At 38.2% G+C, this 23,151-nt stretch overlaps 1 protein-coding gene across 6 annotated transcripts in view; it reads right to left on the reverse strand.

Annotated features, from left to right (window-relative positions):
• The window catches only part of EPS8 (EGFR pathway substrate 8, signaling adaptor), a 183,571-nt gene that overhangs the window by 111,974 nt on the left and 48,446 nt on the right, over window positions 1–23,151 (reverse strand). For 2 of the 6 annotated variants that reach the window (XM_082742385.1, XM_082742382.1), the window contains exon 2: window positions 11,297–11,367. The exons of 2 other annotated variants lie outside the window; for them this stretch is intronic. The gene's annotated coding sequence lies outside the window, so the exon portion shown is untranslated. Of the gene's footprint in view, window positions 1–3,354; window positions 3,410–11,296; window positions 11,368–23,151 lie in introns of all 6 variants that reach the window. 2 more of the 6 variants (XM_082742387.1, XM_082742390.1) reach the window with 2 other exon arrangements.

Below are 23,151 nucleotides of genomic sequence, written 5' to 3' on the forward strand. Positions count from 1 at the left end.
ATGTCAATACTTTCTATATACCTGCCTAGATTATTCTAATTATACTTATTTCCTTAAGCTTTATTTATTTGAGAGAGAGAGAATGCATGGGTTGGGGGAGAGGGCAGAACAGAGGGAGAGAGAGAATCTCAAGCAGCCTCCAGGACAAGTGAATAGGACCCTAAAGATCAAGACCTGGGCCAAAATCAAGAGTCAGACACTTAAGCAACTATACCACCCAAGCACCCCTATTCTAGTTACATTTAATCCAAAACCAAAAGTGCCTGTTGGGTAACTCCCAAGTTAAGATCATTTTACATATTAACCTAATGCCACCTTTCCCATGTTAAAGAGGGCACACCTTAATTTCTACTGCAAACACAGAATTCAATTTTTAAGACAATCAATATGTTGACTGTGCTAGTATTAAAGCATCACTTCATTTATATAAGGATTCTTATTGTCATTCTTTCTTTATTTCCTATTGACTTTGAGTATTACAATATTCATTCACACAACAGAAAAGTTCTACGGCTTCTTAATAAGAAATCAAAATATAACCCATGAGTCAGTCCCTAAGGTTTATAAACTTTCAGAACTTGATGTCAACATCTAATCTACATCTCAGACCCCCAGGATCAACTGTGCACTTGACGTATAAGATATATTTTAAATCCCACAAAAAGTCTCCATTAATGGACTTCAACAGTAGAGAAGACTAAGATGCAGAAAGAACAAGACAGCTTCATTTGTTAATAAATTTTGTCAGAAGTTTTCTACATCTTTAAATACAAAAATTAATTCAAGTCAACTATAATTCTATTTTAAAATTTGGCTGCTGTGCTATAGTAAGTACATATTAAAAAGTCACTTACATGGATTTTCAGATTTTTATAGTTCTTTTAGAAAGACATATACATACACATAACTCCCACACAGATTCTGCTGGCATTGCTCCATTTTGTAAAAGGGCTTGTTTACAGACAACTCAGGATCTGCAAGTAATAGATATTGCTTTCTTGTTAAAACCTACTAATCTAATCCTCAAGGTCCCCCCCCCCAAAATTAAAATAGGATAAGATGCATTAAAATAAGGAGTCTTTAGTTCCGTTTGTAACATTTTGATTCATTTAACAATGAAATAAAATTCAATATTGAAACAAAAGATCACTTAGGTATCCTGTTGGGGAACATGAAAAATACTTTGTTCACTTCAAGAACAAACAGTATTCTGCATTCAGTTAGAATACCACTAGCCCAACGATCCATGCCAATAAATTATGATAAGCCAGCAGATCTTCTACTTGCATGTTAGATCTCTATACCAATTTGTATTCATTTATGGGAACTGTCAGTAATTACAGCAGCAACATGTTTCATCTCTACCACGAGCTTTGCAAGGACTGATATCATTGCCAGAGAGTGTGTGTACGCACACATGCTATAGTTTGTTTACATAGCACTTTCACTTGCATTACTCCTTCTAATTCTTGTACTTTTGTTACCTTATCAAAAATTATTCAATGGGGTTACACTAGTGACTCTTAGTCATACGGTGCCTCAATCACTAATCGGTACTGACCTTGGACATCAGATTTGTAGAAATCTCACTGCAACAGCTCACTGACTCACCACCAAAGAACAGAGAGATGGATGAGGGGAAAAAATACAAATGAGGGGGAAAATATGAATTTTAAAAATTCATAAGCTCTGTCAACAATCTCTTAAACTTTTGTTGGAAGTTCATCACACGTAGTAGTGAAGGGGAAAGGAAAACTTTTGCTTTGTCCCCGTCCAGGCTCTTTGGCCGGTCTAATAATTAAACTGACATAAAACAGATGAACAGGAGAATAACAAAATTAATTCTTACGTAAGGAAGCTCACAGAAAAAAGAGTTTCAAAGAAGTAACCAGAAACAGGCAGCTTTTATATCTTTTAGACAAAGAAAGAATGTATTTGTGAGGAAGTGATAAGACAAAGGGGTTTGGGCTTAGGATAGGAAATTAGTAAAGAAGTAGTAACAAGGTTTGTTTATGCAGCCTTCTCAGACTTGAATTCCCTCTCTTTGGCAATAAGGATGCTTTTTACCCTCCAGGTGCAAGGAGTGTAACCCTTCTTCACATGGGGAATTTATTTCCTGCTTTCAGAGCAAGAGAAGAGAGTCAGTGTCCTTAAGGCTATTTCTTAAGTGACTTTAATTCACAATAATCAATGTGCCAAAGCAGCATATTTTGGGGCAGCCTGCCCCGAACCCTTCAATAGGCTGACTGGTTCATAAAAAATAGGGAATTTGGGGGTGCCTGGGTGGCTCAGTGGGTTAAAGCCTCTGCCTTCAGCTCAGGTCATGATCTCAGGGTCCTGGAATGGAGCCCCACATCGGGCTCTCTGCTCGCCAGGGAACCTGTTTCCTCCTCTCTCTCTCTGCTTACCTCTCTGCCTACTTGTGATCTCTGTCAAACAAATAAATAAAAATTTTTAAAAAATAGGGAACTTACCCTTTAGTTTGTATTAGAGATATAGATACACATACTAAATAGAGTTTGCCCTTGAAGTTAATCTGTTTTACAGATCTACATACATATACTAAAAGCATACAAGTAACACAGGTATATGTATAGACATTGAACACTGCATAAATCTAATAAAATCATACTTACATATAAATAAAAGATCAGAAGCCTTTAATATGATAGCCAGTGAGGAGTCAGTCAGTCAGTCATAAAAACTGAATAAAAAGAAAGGTTTCAGGAAGTGAACTGCCACTTCTTTTCCAATAAGGATAGAAAGGCTTTGTGGGGAGTTGATTATCTGAAGATAACACCACAATAAAAATTAAAGAGCCTGATAAACCTAGAAGGATTGTTTCTGTAACATGAAAGACAAGTTGAAAAGAATACAAACAGAAAACAGCAAGAAACAAGAGGGATCCTTACTCCTGGGGATGACAGAATCATGGGTTTCAGGAGGGAAGTGAGAATTTCATATTCACCTATGGGATATAAACTTCAGTCCCCGTGGTTGGCAGGAAAAAAACATCTTAAAAACAAATCACCTGGAGAAGGCAGCACTGGCTCAGTAGAATTCAAATATGTGCCAAAGTCCAGGAAAAGAACTTGAACAAAAGTTCTACAGTGATACATGCCAGGTGGATTTATGAAAAACAGTCAAGAGGGAAGTGCCAGGTTTTGTCAAAAGCCTGTTTGTCTATGGAGTGACAGCAATGAGTGAAGAGAAATGCATATGTATGTAGGTCAGTACACACACACACACAAGATGCTTTCTTGCTGAACACACATTAGTGATACAGTGGGCATTCCTCCCAACAGTGAAATGGTAGTAAGAGGCAGGTTTTGAAGTAACAATGTAAAGCTTTACCTTTCAATTTATTTAATATAAGTTGGTGATTAACCATCCTGCCACTTCTTGTCTCCTAAAAGAACAAATAAATATTTACTGAGTGCCTATTACGTAATGTGTACTACATTAGGTATAAATGAAATCACACAGTCCTCCTAGGAGCAGAAATTATTATAATTAGATCAATAATGTAGAAGTAAAAGAAAGAGAGAAAAGCTCTTCAATTCAAACTAACTAAATGGAAAATCATTTCGATTACTGAGAGTCATAGGTTAGAGAGGACGACGTATGGATATATCATAACCAGAACTAATTTAAACTTTGTTGCATCTATGACTTCTTAAATTTAAATTATTAAATCGATAAGAAAGACTGTAATTCAGTAAGCGATATTTTCCTCAGGGTTTGAAATTTACTAAGCTCTCTTAAATCATCATTCCATTCAGGAAATCTTATAATTTGTATAGTTAAATCTGAATTACACACAAAAAAGTAGTTTTACTGTTTAAATCTCACAAAGCCTGTGGCACCTGTGTTCTATTTTCTGGGCTGATTTGACTTCTAAACACCTAAAGCTGGGTTTGCTATTGGAGCACTGACCCCAGGTAGGAAATCCTCATTATATCCAGTTTGGACATTTGGCAAAACATGGTGTGGGTGCCTGGGTGGCTCAGTTGGTTAAGCAACTGCCTTCGGCTCAGGTCACTGTCCCGGAGTCCCAGGATCGAGTCCCGCATCGGGCTCCCAGCTCCATGGGGAGTCTGCTTCTCCCTCTGACCTTCTGGCCTCTCATGCTCTCTCTCACTGTCTTCTCTCAAATAAATAAATAAAATCTTAAAAAAAAAAAAAAGAAAAACATGGTGAGTGTGTGTGTGTGTGTGTGTACACGTATCCATCTCCAATCAACAAATCACCATTCCCAGTTCACTGTTCTGCTCTGTACTCACCCCTTCTCATTCTTGTTTTGTATTGTAAACCTACGTGAAACAACTTAACGCTTCTTTTAACGTCTGTAGAAACCTACAGGTTTCTGACAACTGATTCCTTGCTTATGCAAATAGAGTAAAGAAAACTATATGCAACACATGCAATGTTGCCTCAGTAAAATTAAGAATGGATAAGCCTAGTTTCCTTCATCATGGTGTTTCTGTTGGTTTTCTTCTTTCTCCCCCACAATGCTTCAACAAATGATGAAAAGTTAACAACTGCAGTACAGGATAATAACCCCCCACAGTTCTGACTGCAATGGAAAAGTTTAAAACTGTGAAATGAATAAACTCCTGCTAGTTAGCATAAAAGGAAATAATCAACAGATTAAAAACACTGATGTAACTAATTCTACTAAACAACTAGTTTTGCATTCTAACTATGCTTTTCAGTGGTGAAAATTTAACTGTGGCCGAAAGTGTGGGCAACGGGTAGTAGGAAAACTCAGGTGACCCAACCTGGAAGAATTACGCCAACCACAGAGCTAATAAGCAGACTATTCATCCCCATGGTAATAACTCTTAAAAAAGACACAGAAGCCAATTCATAGATTCCATTTTCAAACCAGAGAGCTATTTGGGGGTAAACACACATATATAATTTATACAGTACCCTGTGCCAAACTCGTAACAGTCCAAGAGATGAAGCTTAAAGAAATGACAGCAGTGGCCCTTTTAATAATATTGACTGCTAATGCATAGAAAGGTAATCTGTTCTCAGGCAAAGAACCACAGTGGATGTTACAAAAACACAATAATAATCAGGGGCATTCTCCAGGGTGTGGAGTCATTAACTAAACTCAACAGGTCAAGCATTTCTCCTAACAGTACCATACCTACTTGAGGACAGCATATACCTTCTGCCTGAAAATACAAGTCTGATATTTACACTTTGTGACTTGAATACAAAAGAACCTTAAAATCTAAGACTTTATATATTTGCTATTATTATTATTTTTTAACCTGTTCCCCTGAGCTCTGCTTTCAAGCCCTTTGCTTTGCAGGTGGCTCTTGTAAGGGAAATCGGGTTTGTCCACATACACAGATTCATTAGAGCCCTCTGCCCCCCTATTTATAGGGCCTCTTACCACAAAATGGATCCCAGGCTTAGAGATTTGAGGTGAATCTGGAGATGTGTCACCCAGATACCCCTTTCAAGGAGTAGTTTGTTCGGGTACCTCGGTGGCTCAGTCTGTTAAGCATCTGACTTTGGTTAGGTTGTTGTTCCTGGTGCTGGGATGGAGCCCCAAGTTGTACTGGGCTCCCTGCTTGGCGGAAAGTTTCCTTCTCACTCTGCCCCTCCCTCCACTAATGCTCTCTCTCCTCTCTCACTTCCGCTCCCTCTCTATCTCTCTCCCTCGAATAAATAAAACCTTTAAAAAAAAAAAAAGAAAAGAAAAAAAGAAAGAAAGGAATGATTTGTTGCCTGAGAGTCTGGCAGCACAGTCAACAACAGCCTTGAGCAATCAGCCTTTTGAGGGGCTGCCTCAGGGGCAGCAAGCCACCATGCTGAAGGTCACACCCTTCCCAGGGAGCCCCACAACTAAGGAGTGATCAATGTATAGATACTTGGACATTTCAGTCCAGGGCAGGACAACTTTTCCAGGCCATTTTTGCTCCAAAACTCAAGGTGGTTGCCTGCAGTCTGTGTCACTGATTTTTACAACGTAACCTGATTTCTCCCCCTGCCTATTCATGGCATATCTAAGATTTTAAATAAGCTTTACTGAAAATAGTCATTTCAAAGATAAGATTTCCAGAAATAGTCAAAGCACAATATATTTTGGCATCAAGTTTTGGGAGCAAAATATTTAAGCCAATAAAAATAGGCTAAAAAACACAATTAAAAAAAAATAAAGAGACAAGCCACGGACTGGAATATTTACAAATCATCTTTCTTTTAACATTTCTTTCAAGGCACGTGTACGGGTGACAAATTCCCAGTGAGGTGCCGTCCTTGTTTTTTTGTGTTTTTTTTTTTAAAGATTTTTTGGTATTGTCATTGTTTTATCTCAGAAAGTCTTTATGTCTCCTTCAGTTTTGAAAGATAATTTGCGGATATAGAATTCTAGGTGGGTGGTTGGAGGTGTGGTTTTCCCATAACTTTAAGTATTTCACTTTCTATTCCCCTCATGCCTACATGGTTTTTGAAGAGAAAACCAGTGTAATTCCTCTATAGGTAAGTTACTTCATGTGCTGTTAGTCACTCTTAAGAATAAAAGCACAGCCTTTCCCTCTAGCACTTGATTCCATATTGACAGTTTCACTTAACCAACATATATTCCAAACACTGGGCTCGGTACTTGGAAATGATCTGAAAAACACAGATTTGATAAGATAAATTAGAACTCAGCTGCTCGTATCTACAGGGAGCTTAGAAACTCAGAGGCTTTAAGACAGAACATTGGTCAATTAAGCTATGAAGTTTTTGAGGGCAGAGGCTTTACTGTGGTCTATCATTACTCAACCTTCTTTACATATGCTTCCTGGGTTACTAAGGAGAATTATAAACTTGACAATCAGACATTGTATAAATCTCTATCAGTCTTAGTTGGTCTCCAACAGTTGGCTATCAATACTTTATCATCTTGTTGATTCCACAATAAATTCCCCATAGTAACCATACCCTCAAGTCATATTACAGCACGGCTCTACTTTTCCGTCACCTGTCCTCAGAAAATAATTACATTTCCCACGTAACTAAAATATTAGAAACCACATGAGCTCCTTATCTACATGTAAATAAGAAAATCTTTTTTTAAAGAAAACGTTTAATAGTACAGAAGACCTATTAGATGTTAAGTATTTTTTAAAAAAATGGGTTGACAAGCGACAAGCTTCCATATGACGTCTCAATATTCCAGATACTCATTTCAGAAATGCATCTGAAGCAGAAAGTTCAATCAACAATATGCCTTATAGGACCTTAAAGGCACATCTTTACATCATCTGTTATCAATGCTCTTTGGATAGAAGAATCAAAGTGTTTGTTATCCAAGTTTTTCACTGATTTAATCAAATCCCCTAAACAGAATCTTTGTCCTCTCATAAATATTTATTCTCTTTTCAAAATATTTTAAGGGTTAAATTCAGAATATAAAACTTTTAAAATAAGCTTTTCACCATTTTATATTTTTTCTTTTTAATTAAAGATTTTTCTTTATTTATTCACAGTAAGCAGAGAGGCAGGCAGAAAGCGAGGGGGGAAACAGGATCCTCGCTGCACCGAGAGCCCAATGCAGGGCTTGATCCCAGGACCCTGAGATCATGACCTGAGCCGAAGGCAGAGGCTTAACCCACTGAGCCACCCAGGTGCCCCACTTTTCACCATTTTAAATATTTCACTCACTCAGGTCTTTTTCACCTCATGCAAACTTTACACTGAATATCCAAAGAGCTAGGGTATTTTCCAAATAGAAACATCTTTTTTCTTGCATAAAAAGATTTCATTGCATTCTATGTAAGCATCACTGTCTTCAGTCATCCCCAAATGGACAGCAAGAAGTCACTGGGTGTGCTGTTTGTTTTCTACTGCCTACAGCCTGTATGCTCACACTCTAAGATGAAAGACAGAAAGTAAAGTGTGCCACTGTGTAGGCAAAAAGAAAATGAATGATTAATCACTATATATCTCTGTTCTTTAAAATGTCATTTTGAGGGCACAGGGTGGCTCAGTAGGTTGTGTCTGCCTTCAGCTCAGTTTGTGATCCCAGAGTCCTGGGATCAAATCCCACATCAGGCTCCGTGCTCAGTGGGGAGTCTGCTTCTCCCTCTCCCTCTGTGCTCTCTAGTGTTCTCTCTCTCAGATAAATAAAATCTTTAAAAAATATAAAATAAAATCTTATTTTGTATAATTTTTTCATCATATCCATAAAACAGAAATACACACTGAAAAGGTAAATGTTTTGGGGCACCTGCGTGGCTCAGATGGATAAGGTCTGCCTTTGGTTCAGGTCATGATCTCTACGTCCTGGGATCAAGCCCCACATCGGGCTCCCAGCTCAGCGGGGAGTCTGCTTCTCCCTCTCCCTCTGCTTCACCCACTTCTTGTGCCCTCTTTATCTCTCTCTCTCTAAAATGAATTTAAAAAAAAAAAAAAGAAAAAAAAAGGTAAATGTTTTAAGTGCTTAATACTTTTTTGTATGTTGTTTCTGCAAAGATAGTTCAAATGACTGCCTAATTCTGAGAGCAATTAAATCCGAAGCTAAACTGTGCATTTCAAAAAACTCTAACACTATTCTCCAAAACAGCTCAATAGTAACCAATTAACCATCTCAGTAACTTGAATCAGATATCCTGACCTATCTCTAAGCTTGGACTTGTAATGATTCAAAGAATCCACAACTCCACACAACTTCAACAAGAGACCGGATCTGTCAACACTGCATACCATTACAAGCTAACCTATCCATAAGTCCCTTCCGGCTTTATCTCACAACCATGACAATGATAAAAAATTGAGGGAAGAGGATAAATCACCAATGACAATACTTACCCATGCACATATTTGTGTCCATACCATACTGGACACTTCTTTTTTTAATCCCTTTTAAGATTTATTTACTTATTTATTTTAGAAAGAAAGGCAGAGAGAGATCACAGAGCGGGGGTGGGGAGTAGACGGAGAGGGAGAGAGAGAATTTCAATCAGACTCCCCACTGAGCACAAAACCAGATGCAGGGCTCAATCTCACAACCCTGAGATCATGACCTGCGCCAAAATTAAGAGTCAGAGGCTTCCCTTACTGAGGCGCCAGGCGTGGCTGTCCTGGCTGCTCTTTGCATGCTATCTCTTTTAATCCTAACCATCCTATAATGTCAGTAACACGATACCCATTTTATAACCATGAAGTCTGAGGCTCAAGAGGACACTTCACAAAATTTTATTAATGTCAGATGGTGACAACTATGAACAGGCTTTCTCCTACAGGCTACACCAACCTTCTAAAAAGAAAAGCAATTGGTAAAATCCCCCTACAATTATGCTTCTTTAGACTGGTCAATTACTTCTTCTGGGAAACCAAAGAAATGACTTATAAGTGGAACTAAATAAGCCACTTATTTACTAAGTAAGAAACAAAATACAAAAGAATATGCCTTGCAACTGTATTAAGAGAACACAGAAGTAGTTGCCAGATGACTCAGCCAAACAATAAGTTAGAGGTGAAAGTAGCAGCAGGAGAATTAAAACTATTGAGCTGGCACTGGAGATTAAGAGACAGTCCCTGATTGCTGGGAAGGACCTTGAACACCGCCTCCTCAGTCACTCCACAAAGAAAGAATAAGTCCATTGTGTGAGAAAAACATCATATTTTCTTCTGGACTAAGACCCAGAGATAGCAGTGGCAACATTCGACCAAATGATCTAGCTACAGTCATGACCATCACACCAGAATCCATGACACCCGAAGACAAGAGTGCAGGAAGACAGGAAACTTATTACCATTTTCCCGATTTACCACTATCTTTCTCTCCCAAGACATAAGTAAATTACTCTCAAAACATAGTTCTAGAAAGAAATACAGTAATCACATTTGCTAAATAGTATCCTGGCACCTTTGAAAAGCCTTGGGGAACAATCTGGGAGACCCAGAATACCAGGTTATGTGCCAACACTGAAGCCCAGAAAGAGGTAAGACATGACATGGGCCGGGTGAGCTGAAGAAAAACAAGACAAATAGAGGACATTAAGAAGACAAACAAAACAAACGAACAAAAACCGATGGAGTGAGAACAAACACCTATTCCGTTTTATTCAGGCCTCAAATGCTAAGGCATCCGGATGAATGGCTGAAACTCCAGGGAAGAGAAAAATCAGAATTAGATGTTTTTCCCACAGTAAGAAAGTAAAATACTGAATATAAAAGTACTAAAAAGATGTAACAGGTTGTCTTTTTTTTTTTTTTTTTTTAAGATTTTATTTGTTTGTCAGAAAGAAAGAGAGAAAAAAAACACAAGTAGGGGGAGCGGCAGGCAGAGGGAGAAGCAGGCTCCCGGCTGAGCAGGGAGCCCATCTGAGACTCTGTCCCAGGACCCTGGGATCATGACCAGATCCGAAGACAGACACTTAACTAAGCCACTAAGGTACCCCAGTGTAACAGGTTTTCAATAGAAAATGCATTTTTTGTAATCCATAGATTAATAATTTTTTTCAAATATATCCTCATAAGTAAGGAAATTTTTAGTTCTAAAAATGCCAATACTTTCAGAGCCCTCTAATTGGTTTGGCTTTCTTTCCTCTGCCACTTCTTCCTCCTCTTACTTCCCCTCTTCCTTTGTGCTTGCTAGTTCTCTCAGAAACAAGATGGTACAGTCTTCCTACCATTCCAGTGGCTGAGCGACAGTTACATCCAAAATTTTCATACTTACCTAGATTCTCTGCACATAACTGTTCATTCCCATTTAACTCACTGACAGTTTACAGTACTAATATCTCCACCTTACATTTTTCTTAATAAGACACTTACATATCCATGATCTCAATTTATTCTCACAACATGTAATCTGGAAGATAAGCAGAGTCCATAGGCCCATCATTCCCATTTTAAAAAAAGGCAAAACAGGGAGCCTGGGTGGCTCAGTGGGTTAAAGCCTCTGCCTTCAGCTCAGGTCATGATCTCAGGGTCCTGGAATCAAGTCCCGCATCGGGCTCTCTGCTCAGTGGGGAGCCTGCTTCCCTCTCTCTCTCTGCCTGCCTCTCTGCCTACTTGTGATCTCTCTCTCTATCAAATAAATAAATAAAATCTTTAAAAAAAAAAAAAAAAAAAGGCAAACTGACACAGAGAAGTCAGGTAACCAGGACTGGGCATGAAGGTGGGAAGAGCTCCAGATTCAGCCTGAAGCTCTCCCAAAACTTCACACTAACGGCATGTCACAGATAACCATAGTATTTCTCAGAATACATGCAAATGCCAAAATTTCCTAAGAAACAGCAGATGGCTTTAAATAGCTAAATTTTTCTACAAATGGACCCACCTTAAAAATGAAAATATGCTCCAATTCTTATGCTTCTACTTCAGTCCAATGAGAGCAGTGTTAAAAATAACCTGTGAATAAAAATAACTGAATAAAAATAAAATCTCATTTTTGAGGTATGACAGCAGTACCTGCTCCTGTTTAATATGTATATTTATTCTCTTTCACTTAAATTTTTTGTTCTCTTTTTATGTAGATTAAAAATTTAATGGATGGAAAAGTTAAAGAGGAAAGAAGTCATAAAGAATCAAATATTGCAATGGGCACACTAACATGCCATCTGATGAATCCTTGCAGTACTCTGAGAAGTACTTAACTTCTAAACAAACTGAACTTCTAAGACTTATACTAGGATCTGAACATACCCATGCCTCAGAGTTACTTTGTTTTGCATCTTTTTATATTTATCTAGCATTTCACAAACTATATTTGTAGAATAGGAATATTCCATTTTTTCCTATATATAATTAGACTTGTATATTCAGCTCAAGGTGTACAAACACACATAGTAACCTAGGTATTTACAATGAAGACCCACACTATGAGTGCCTGTTTTTAAATGACATTATCTGTGTAACTTACAATATTGTAATATATTGTAAGTAGGCACCTATCCATTAGATAAAGAATCCATATGTGTGAAAATGTTTTTAAAGTTAAACAAGACAAAGAGTTTGTGCTTTAAATAAAAAAAGATCACTAAAAAGATTAATTAAATGAAAAAAATCAAAACAATCACTAATACCGTATAAGGCTTAAGAACTAATAATTGCAGAACTTAGAATTCGTCACATGATTCTAAGAGCAATGAAAAGGGACTCTGGAGTACAGGAGTTCGAGTTTGAATCCCAACTCTATAACAGCACAGAAATACTGAAGATCGGCAATTCATTCCTCTGTTCAGATCCTCATATAATCTAATCTCACTTGCCTAGAGGCCACATATCAGTGACAACCTCAGCAATGTCACAGAGTAAATTAAAAAGTTACACGGCTAGTTAAATAGATGCCACAAAGTCTATGTGTTAAACTTCTCCATTTTACTCAGCCCTCAAGCTCAGTTTAGATCATTTAAAATCTCATTTTAGAAAAAGTTCAAATGAAGTTGGCAATCAAATCAATCCATAGCAGTTTAGAAGTACTGGTCAGATTCATTACATCTGAATTTGCGGAGCTAGGGTTGCTGGAGGTACATAAAGAAAAGAGCAGAGAGAAACGGATAGATTATAATAATAAGAGAAATATGACATATAATGGGAAGAAAAAATTCATAAGGCATCCTGAAAATATTTGATATAGAACCACAGGACCATGCACTATATTGTACCCATATTATAATCCAAATAAAGAGTATGTATAATATATATGCATATTCTAAATTATATTCTATTTAAGTGATAAATTATATTCTATTTAAGAAAACAAGAAAGTACTTGATCCTGGAAAGAAAAATTACCATATTAATAATTTAAAAATAAATTTAAAAAATTCTAATATGTAAAGAATTATACTTGAGGGGTGGAAGGGATAGGGTGGCTGGGTGATGGACACTGGGAAGGGTATGTGCAATGGTGAGCGCTGTGAATTGTGTAAGACTAGTGAATCACAGACCTGTACCCCTGAAACAAATAATACATTATATGTTAATAAAAAATAAAATAAAATAAATTTAAAAATAAAGAATTATACTTTAACTCAAGAAGTAGATAGCTAGGAAATGCACTTGTTTATGAATCTGAAAAGGATATTACTAGTCAAACCTAATAAATGAGATGCTAATGTAGTTAAATGAGAAAATACAGAGGACCTAAGCCACATAATTAAAACCAAGCACTATATTAGATACAACAGTGTGAAGTCTCTCCCCTCATAAAGTTCACAGTTCAACAGAAAATGCCACCATATATATGAATAAATTTTAACTATTGAGTAGTATAGTAGAGGTATAAGTAAGACATTTGGTTGACTCAAATGTTGATGTGCGATGCTTAGACACTTTAATTTAAAAAGGGTTGTAGGGACACCTGGGTGGCTCAGTTGGTTAAGCAGCTGCCTTTGGTTCAGGTCATGATCCCAGCGTCCTGGGATCGAGTCCCACGTCAGGCTCTTGCTCAGCAGGGAGCCTGCTTTTCCCTCTGCCTCTGCCTGTCACTCTGTCTGCCTGTGCTCACTCTCTCTGTCAAGTAAATAAATAAAATCTTTAAAAAAAAAAAAAAAAAGAAAGGGTTGTAAGTGTGACTTTAAAAAAGCTGCAACATATAAAGTACACAAGAAAAGATATATCAAAAGTAAAACTCTGTGACACGTATTAAAAATGAGCCATCAAAAATTCCCTCCCTCCGGGGCACCTGGTTGGCTCAGTGGGTTAAGCCTCTGCTTTATGCTCAGGTTGTGATCTCGAGGTCCTGGGATCAAGCCCTGCATAGGCCTCTCTGCTCAGCAGGGAGCCTGCTCCCCACTCTCTCTCTGTCTGCCTCTCTGCCTACTTGTGATCTCTCTCTCTCTCTCTGTCAAATAAATAAATAAATAAAATCTTTAAAAAAAAAAAAAATTCCCTCCCTCCTTTTTTACTGTAATAGCAAAGAAAGCTACTGACAACAGTTAACATTTATTGAGAATTCATTATGTTCTAAGCTCTGCTCTCAGAGCCTAACATGTTTGAACACATTCAACCCTCAGCAACAACCATATGATGAAAGTTCTATTATTTTCCTGGTTTAAAAATAAGAAAATGGAGGCACAAAGACAGTAATTTGCCCAAAGTTATACTAGCTAAGAAACAAAATTTAAAGAAGTCTGGCTTTCAAATCCATGCTTTTCACCACTAGATACCTAAGAGGGAAATAAATGCCTAACGATGTCTTATAGAATATATACTTCTCGAGACTCTTAGCATTCATATTCATCGGGGATACTGATCTGAAATTCTTTTTGGTGGGGTCTTTGCCTGCTTTGGGGATCAGGGTAATGCCAGCTTCATAAAAAGAGTCTGGAAGTTTTCTTTCTGCTTCAATTCTTAGAAACAGCTTCAGGAGAATAGGTATTATTTCTTCTTTGAAAGTTTGGTAGAATTCCCCAGGGAACCCATCAGGTCCTGGGATCTTGTTTTGGGGAGGTTTTTGTTTGTTTGTTTGTTTTTTAAGATTTTTTATTTACTTATTTGACAGAGATCACAAGCAGGCAGAGAGGCAGTTAGAGAGAGGAGGAAGCAGGCTCCCTGCAGAGTAGAGAGCCCGGTACGGGGCTTGATCCCAGGACCCTGGGATCATGACCTGAGCCAAAAGCAGAGGCTTTAACCCACTGAGCCACCCAGGCGCCCCTGGGAGGTTTTTGATCACTGCTTCAATCTCGTTACTAGCTATCGGTCTATTGAGGTTGTCAGTTTCTTCCTGATTCAGTTTTGCTAAGATTCTCAACAAGATCCTAGCTAACAGGATCCAACAGTACATTAAAAAGATTATCCACCATGATCAGGTGGGATTTATCCCTGGGTTACAAGGGTAGTTCAACATTCACAAATCAATCAATGTGATAGAACAAATCAATAAGAGAAGAGAGAAGAACCACATGGTCCTCTCAACTGATGTGGAAAATGCATTTGACAAGATACAGCATCCGTTCCTGATTAAAATGCTTCAGAGTATAGGGATAGAGGGAACATTCATCAACTTCATAAAATCTTCCTGTGAAAAACCCACAGCAAATATCATCCTCAATGGGAAAAAGCTAACAGCCTTCCCTCTGAGATCAGGAACACAACAAGGATGCCCACTCTCACCACTGTTGTTCAACATAGTATTAGAAGTCCTAGAAACAGCAATCAGACAACAAAGAGAAATAAAATGTATTCAAATTGGCAATGAAGAAGTCAAACTATCTCTCTTTGCAGATGACATGATACTTTATACGGAAAACCCAAAAGACTCCAACTCCAAACTACTAGAACTCATTCAGCAATTCAGTAATGTGGCAGGATACAAAATCAGTACACAGAAATCAGTTGCTTTCTTATACACTAACCATGAAAATACCAAAAGGGAAATTAGAGAATCGATTCCATTAACTACAGCACCAAGAATGATAAGGTACCTGGGTATAAACCTAACCAAAGAGGTAAAGGATTTGTACTCAAGGAACTACAGAACACTCATAAAAGAAATTGAAGAAGACACCAAAAAATGGAAGACCATTCCATGGTCATGGATCGGAAGAATAAACATCGTTAAAATATCTATACTGCCTAGAACAATCTATACTTTCAATGCCATTTCAATCAAATTTCCACTGGCATTTTTCAAAGAACTGGAGCAAACAAGCCTAAAATTTGAGAAGGAATCAGAAGAGACCCCGAATTGCTAAGGAAATGCTGAAAAAGAAAAACAAAACCGGGGGCATCACATTGCCTGATTTCAAGCTTTACTACAAAGCTGTGATCACCAAGACAGCATGGTACTGGCATAAAAACAGACACATAGACCAGTGGAACAGAATAGAGAGCCCAGATATGGACTCTCAACTCTATCGTCTAATAATCTTCAACAAAGCAGGAAAAAATACACAGTGGGCAAAAGACAGTCTCTTCAATAAATGGTGCTGGGAAAATTGGACAGCTAGGTGTAGAGGAAGAAACTCGACCATTCTCTTACACCATATACAAAGATAAACTCGAAATGGATAAAAGAACACAAGTGAGGCAGGAATTCATCAGAATCCTAGAGGAGAACATAGGCAGAACCTCTTTGACATCGGCCACAGCAACTTCTTTTAAGACATGTTTCCAAATGCAAAGGAAACAAAAGCAAAAATGATTTTTTGGGACTTCATCAAGATTGAAAGCTTCTGCACAGCAAAGGAAACAGTCAACAAAACAAAAAGGCAACCCTCGGAATGGGAGAAGATATTTGCATATGACAATACAGACAAAGGGCTGATATCCAAGATCTATAAAAAAGTCCTCAAACTCAACATGCACAAAACAGATAATCATGTCACAAAATGGGCAGAAGACATGAAGAGACACTTCTCCAATGAAGACATACAAATGGCTAACAGACACATGAAAAAATGTCCATCATCTCTAGCCATCAGGGAGATTCAAATCAAATCCACATTGAGATACCACCTTATACCAGTTAGAATGGCCAAAATTAACAAGACAGTAAACAACAAGTGTTGGAGAGGATGTGGAGAAAGGGGAACCCTCTTACACAGTGGGTGGGAATGTAAATTGCTGTAGCCACTTCAGAAAACAGTGTGGAGATTCCTTAAGAAATTAAAAATAGAGCTACCCTATGACCCTATAACTGCACTACTGGGTATTTACCCCAAAGATACAGATGCAGTGAAAAGAAGGGCCATCTGTACCCCAATGTTCATAGCAGCAATGGAAAAAGTTGCCAAACTGTGGAAAGAACCAAGATGCCCTTCAATGGACAAATGGATAAGGAAGATGTGGTCCATATATACAATGAAATATTATGCCTCCATCAGAAAGGATGAATACCCAACTTTTGTATCAATGTGGACGAGACTGGAAGACATTGTGCTGAGTGAAGTAAGTCAAGCAGAGAGAGTCAATTATCGGATGATTTCACTTATTTGTGGAGCATAAGGAATAACATGGAGGACATGGGGAGATGGAGAAGAGAAGGGAGTTGGGGGAAATTGGAGGGGGGAGACGAACCATGAGAGACTGTGGACTCTGAAAAACAATCTGAGGATTTTGGAGGGTCGAGGGGTAGGAGGTTGGGTGAGCCTGGTCGTGGGTATTATGGAGGGCACATATTGCATGGAGCACTGGGTGTGGTGCATAAACGCTGAATTCTGGAACACTGAAAAGAAATTTAAAAAAAAAGAATGTATACCTCTCAAAGCATCACACATTGTTTGTTTTAAAAATATCTACTATCAGGGGTGCCTGGGCAGCTCAGTTGGGTAAGCATCTGACTCTTGATCTCAGCTCATGTCTCCAGATGCTTTTCATAAAAATGTCAAAATTTCCCCCAATGACTCCTACTTATTATAAAAACTCAAGAAACTGATATAGAATCAAGCATTTACTCAAACTTTTTTTTAATATTTTATTTATTTGTCAAAGAGAGCACAAGCAGGGGAAGCAGCAGGCAGAGCAAGCAGATAGAGCAGGCTCCCCGCCGAGAAAGGAGCCAAATGTGGCACTCAATCCCAGGACTTTGGGATCATGATCCAAGCCAAAGGCAGACACTTAAGGACTGAGCCACCCAGGTGTCCCAACTCAAACTTCTTAATATAAACTATACAATTAGCTAAACAAATAGGAGATGTAGTAGATGAGGGAGAGTTTTTCTTTGTAGACAATTCCAGATAATAAATCAATATAAAGTAGAAAGTAAAATACCATATTCTGCAACTCCTAATGAATTAAAGTATCTAGGCAAAATAGCTAATAGTATGAAAAAAAGAAAAACCACCATATATTTTTTGTATCTCCAGAGGGAAGAAGAAATACCATTTATGTGCAAAACATGGGAACAAAGGGAGGAAAGGAAAGAAGGGAAGAGAGAGCGGGAGGTGGGAGAGAGGGAAGAAGGAAGGAAGAAACAAAGAGGGAGGGAGTGATAGAGGGAGGAAGAAAGAGAATATGCATTTGATTAAACCTCTAGATCCTTCTATCATTTTATAAAAAATACACAGGACAGAAGTACATGTTAAATTATACCACAGAGACATCATCAGCAATATCTAGCAAAATACATATTAATAACCATAAAGAACATTATTTGGACCTTGAATCAAAATATAAAAAGAAGACTTATGAAACCACTGGCAAATCAACTATTAACTAAATATTTAATAATACTCAGAAATAACTTTTATTTCAGGTATGATAATTAAATTATGGTTACAACATTTTAAAAGGGGCTGAGGGGCTCCTGTGTGGCTCAGTCAGTTAAACATCTGCCTTTGGATCAGGTCACAATCCCAGGGTCTTGAGATCGAGCCCCGCATCGGGCTCCTTGCTAAGCAGGGAGTCTACTTCTCCCTCTCCCTCTGCTCCTCCTTCCTGGGATCATGCTCTCAATCTCTCTGTCTTTCCTCTCTCATTCACTCTCTCTCAAATGAATAAATAAAATCTCTAAAAAAAAAAATAACATACTGAAACTATTACATACACAATGGTGGTATCTGAGATCTGCTTTGTTTCACAAGGGAGGGAAGAAGTGGGCAGATGGATGAACGAAGATTAGACCAGAGTTAATAACTGCTAAAGCTTGATGGTGGCTACATAGGGGTTCATTCTGCTATTCTGTCTACCTTGTATATTTGAAGGTTTCCAAAATACAATTTAAAAAAATACGAAGTATAAAATAAATCAAAATAAATGGTACTTACATATCATAACAGAAGTACTCTTAAGAATTTAAAACTTAACTACATGTTCCTATGTTATAACAAAATAATAATTCTTTTTTTTTTTAAGATTTTATTTATTTATTTGACAGACAGAGATCACAAGTAGTCAGAGAGGTAGGCAGAGAGAGAGAGGAGGAAGCAGACTCTCCACTGAGCAGAGAGCCCGACATGGGGCTTGATCCCAGGACCCTGGGATCATGACCTGAGCCGAAGGCAGCGGCTTAACCCACTGAGCCACCCAGGCGTCCCAAAATTATAATTCTAACTAATGTCTGAACTAGTAGATATGTGTCTTAATTGCTAAAATGTAATGTTCTGAGACAATCATCAATGATCTCCCTCATATGAGGAAGTTGAGAGGCAACATGTGGGGTTTGGGGGATAGGAAAGGAATAAATGAAACAAGATGGGATCAGGAGGGAGACAAACCACAAGAGACTCTTAATCTCCCAAAACAAACTGAGGGTTGCTGGGGTGGGGGGTAGGGAGAGGGTGGTTGGGTTATGGACATTGGGAAGGGTATGTGCTATGGTGAGTGCTGTGAAGTGTAAACATGGCGATTCACAGACATGTACTCCCGGGGCTAATAATACATTATATGTTAATAAAAAAATTTAAAAAATGTTTTAAATGTTATATTCTGTATATAAGTAATGGTTGAACTCTTTATTAAGTATAGCTAGTATACTGAAAACAGCAATTTCTCTGAAATTCATTTATTATGTATCACAACCAATATGATGTTTGTTTTTTTTTTTAAAGATTTTATTCATTTATTTGACAGGCAGAGATCACAAGCAGGCAGAGAGGCAGGCAGAGAGAAGGGGTAAGCAGGCTCCCCACCAAGCAGAGAGCCTGATGCAGGGCTTGATCCCAGGACCCTGAGACCGTGACCCGAGCCGAAGGCAAAGGCTTAACCCACCGAGCTACTCAGGCAACCCAAGAAGTGAGTTTAATATCAGGTGACATAACAGTACTATTAGCTATCAGAATAATGATTGGATATTGACAATTAGAATATTAGCTACTGTGAAACACTAACAGAACAGTGCTAGGAAATGTGTGTGTGTGTGTGTCTATACTGGCACTTTTCTAGCTTAAATGAAAGATTAAAATATATTGCATCTTTTATAATATATCAAATCCACATATCACAACATTACATGGAAGAAACTATTTTTTTCATTTTACAAATAAAGGAGTTGGAACTTACTTGAGATGATGTAAAACATAAGTGAGGGATCAAAATTTGTATTTCCTTTTTTTTTTTTTTAAATTTTTATTTATTTATTTGACAGAGATCACAAGCAGGCAGAGAGGCAGGCAGAGAGAGAGAGAGGAGGAAGCAGGCTCCCTGTTGGCAGAGAGCCCAATGTGGGGCTTGATCCCAGGACCCTGAGATCATGACCTGAGCCAAAGGCAGAGGCTTTAAGCGCCTGAGCCACCCAGGCGCCCCCAAAATTTGTATGTCAAAGCCTTTGTTCTTTTTACCTTTTTGTGATGAATACAACTGTTTCTCACTTAACAGGATTCATCATACAATAAAAATTACGTATGTATTATCCATATATGAAGAATTTGAGCCATACTGTGCACCCCAGTAGTTCATCATGTGTCTTCCTAGTGCCAGCTGACATGAGCAAAAACCTTTGTAAGTAAAACATTTAAAGTCTGACAATTTGCTTATATTTTTAAAATCACTACTTTTCCATTTTCAGAAAAATTGCAGTTTTGTAAAGTGATCTTTTTCTGTAAAATTTGTTGGTGTACAATAGACAGAGCTGCAACATTGCACTGCCAATGACCTAGCCAGGGTTTCTGCTGTCTCCTTAAAACTGTGTCATATCCAGGGGCTCTGGGGCGGCTCGGTGGGTAAAGCCTCTGCCTTCCACTCAGGTCATGATCTCAGGGTCCTGGGATGGAGCCCCACATCGGGCTCTCTGCCAGCAGGGAGCCTGCTCCCCCCCCCCACCCCCGCTCTCTGCCTGCCTCTCTGCCTACTTGTGATCTCTCTCTAATAAATAAATAAAATCTTAAAAATAAAATAAAATAAACTTACTTCTTTCCAAATGCCAACAATATTCTCCACTGGTATAAATAATAATTTGGAAAACATATCCACTCTGATGAACTAAGAAACCCCCTTTATACACTGAAGCTATGAGTGTCCTTTATGTAATCAGCAGGACAAGAATTTGCCTAAAACTTTTATTTACCTAAGTTGTAAAGATTTGGGATAAATAATGTTACAAATGTTTCAAGATAAGCTGCTTTCAGTCACATAGCCAAATGTAAGTTATATCTGGAATTTATCTTTAGTGTTTGATGGATAAGTCTACCCTAAAAATACCAAAGTAATTCATTGGACTAATGGTTCTGTAAGAAAATTCTTACCCTTGAAGATAAAGTAGCAATAAGAATGACCTTCCTTCCAACTCAACTGAGGCCCTAGGGCATATCTCCCATGTACCTTAAAGCTTTCTTTTGTCATTCACTACTTTACATACTAGTCCATAATTGGAATATAAGCTCCAAAAAGACAGAGGAAAACTTTTTTTTTTTTTGCGGGGGAGTGGGGCTATCATCAGCATAGAGTGCCCAGCAACAGCAACTGCTTAATATGTGTTTGCTGAATTCACATATGAGTATATACACTTGCTTCCCTAAGGACTTCTGGATCAAATCATTAAGTACCCCCTTGTTAAACACTCCATGATGGGACTGAGCCTACCAATCCTGGGACCAGAACCTAGAGAGACTTCCATTGTGGTCTTAGCCTACCCTTATTCTGCAGAGGACACATCTACTTCAGATCATTCAAATTCAGCACAGACCATATCCCTCGGTTCCTCTTCCAAGCCTAGCCTCCAATCTGCCATACCAGCTAACATTCACTGACAACACTCTCTGCAAAAAGTACTCTACCAAAAGTTCACGTGATCTTGATGATATCCTAGGAGTAAGTATTAGTATTATTCCTATCTTACAGGTGAAGGCTAAGGCTTAAAGAGGTTATGAAATACATCCAAAGTCCCAAGGTCATAGACCAGAGGAAGGATTTGAGCCAGGGCTGTCTGAATGTGGTCCACACTCTCAATCACTGACTCCCCTGAAGAGAAGATTACTATTAAACAAAACTTTTCAAAAAAGACTCTGACAGTCCCTTGAGATTTAAATAAGCTTTAGTAAGCAACATTAGTTTCCTTTGGGGAGGTCTTTCATTTTTTCCTCTTACATTTTCTGACACACAGGGACCCTAATCAACAGAAGCTACTCTAAGACAGCAGCAGACAGAGTTTAGGGTAGAAATCATGCTTAAAGAAAAAAATCTGAGCAGTCTAGAAATCCTGTGAACAAGACTAGAAAAATAATGAAAAGGAGAGATGCAGAATCTAATTGTATAAAAGACTAGATCACTATTAATGACTAACATCTATATAGAACTTAAAAGCTACAAAGCCCATAAAAATACACATGCTAATCCACTAAACAGGGATTTCCTAAGATACACGGTGTAATGTAGATTTGACACTGAAACTTTCATTAGAGTAAAATAGTAAAGGCTAATGAGTAAGACAGTTCTTCCCAAGTTTACGTCTCAGCTTTGAGAATCACTGCATGGCTTTAAGAAAGGTACTTATCAACCACACTGAGCCTCAGTTTCCAGGTATGTAAAATAGAAATAATACATCCTGTACAGTAAAATCATGAGAAAAACCATTAATACATCATGTTGTCCAAAGCCATTAACCTAAGTACATCTGTTCAAAAGCAGCAGCAGCAAAGAAACTATTACTGAGCTGTCCTCAGGCTTAGATTCCCAGGTAGAACCCAGACTGCCTACATGGGGCTCCCCACCCATATAGGTATATCTAAAAACACTGTTCTTCAACAGAGCAGGCTTCAAGGACAAGCAATAAGAATAATTAGCACAGGGACACCTGGGTGGCTCAGTGGGTTAAGCCTCTGCCTTCAGCTCAGGGTCCTGGGATTAAACCCCAAGCCCTACATCAGGCTCTCTGCTCAGCAGGGAACCTGCTTCCCCCTCTCTCTGACTGCCTCTCTGCCCGCTTGTGATCTTTGTCAAATAAATAAATAAAATCTTTTTTTTTTAAAGTGTCAAATAAATAAAATCTTTTTAAAAAAGTGGCTTAAAAAAATCTAAAAAAAAAAAAAAACAAAACAACTTTTTTTTTTTTTTTTTAACTGAGCTCTATGCCTAACGTGGGGTCTGAACTCATGACCCCAAGATCAAGAGTCTCATGCTGTACCCACTGAGCCAGCCAGGCACCCTGGTTAGCACATATCTTCTAAAGGGTAAAAGCCACTGGCAAACTATTAACCACTCCCAACTTAGATTAACCAAACTGCTTTCCTGATAACACCAAGTTGGGATCAGTACAGTCATTGTTAACAAGTAAGGAAACAGTTTCACCTAGAGTGGAGGGGAGCAAGAATGGAAA

The sequence above is a fragment of the Mustela nivalis genome (assembly GCF_964662115.1).
Source record: "Mustela nivalis genome assembly, chromosome: 7".
Classification (NCBI taxonomy): domain Eukaryota; kingdom Metazoa; phylum Chordata; class Mammalia; order Carnivora; family Mustelidae; genus Mustela; species Mustela nivalis.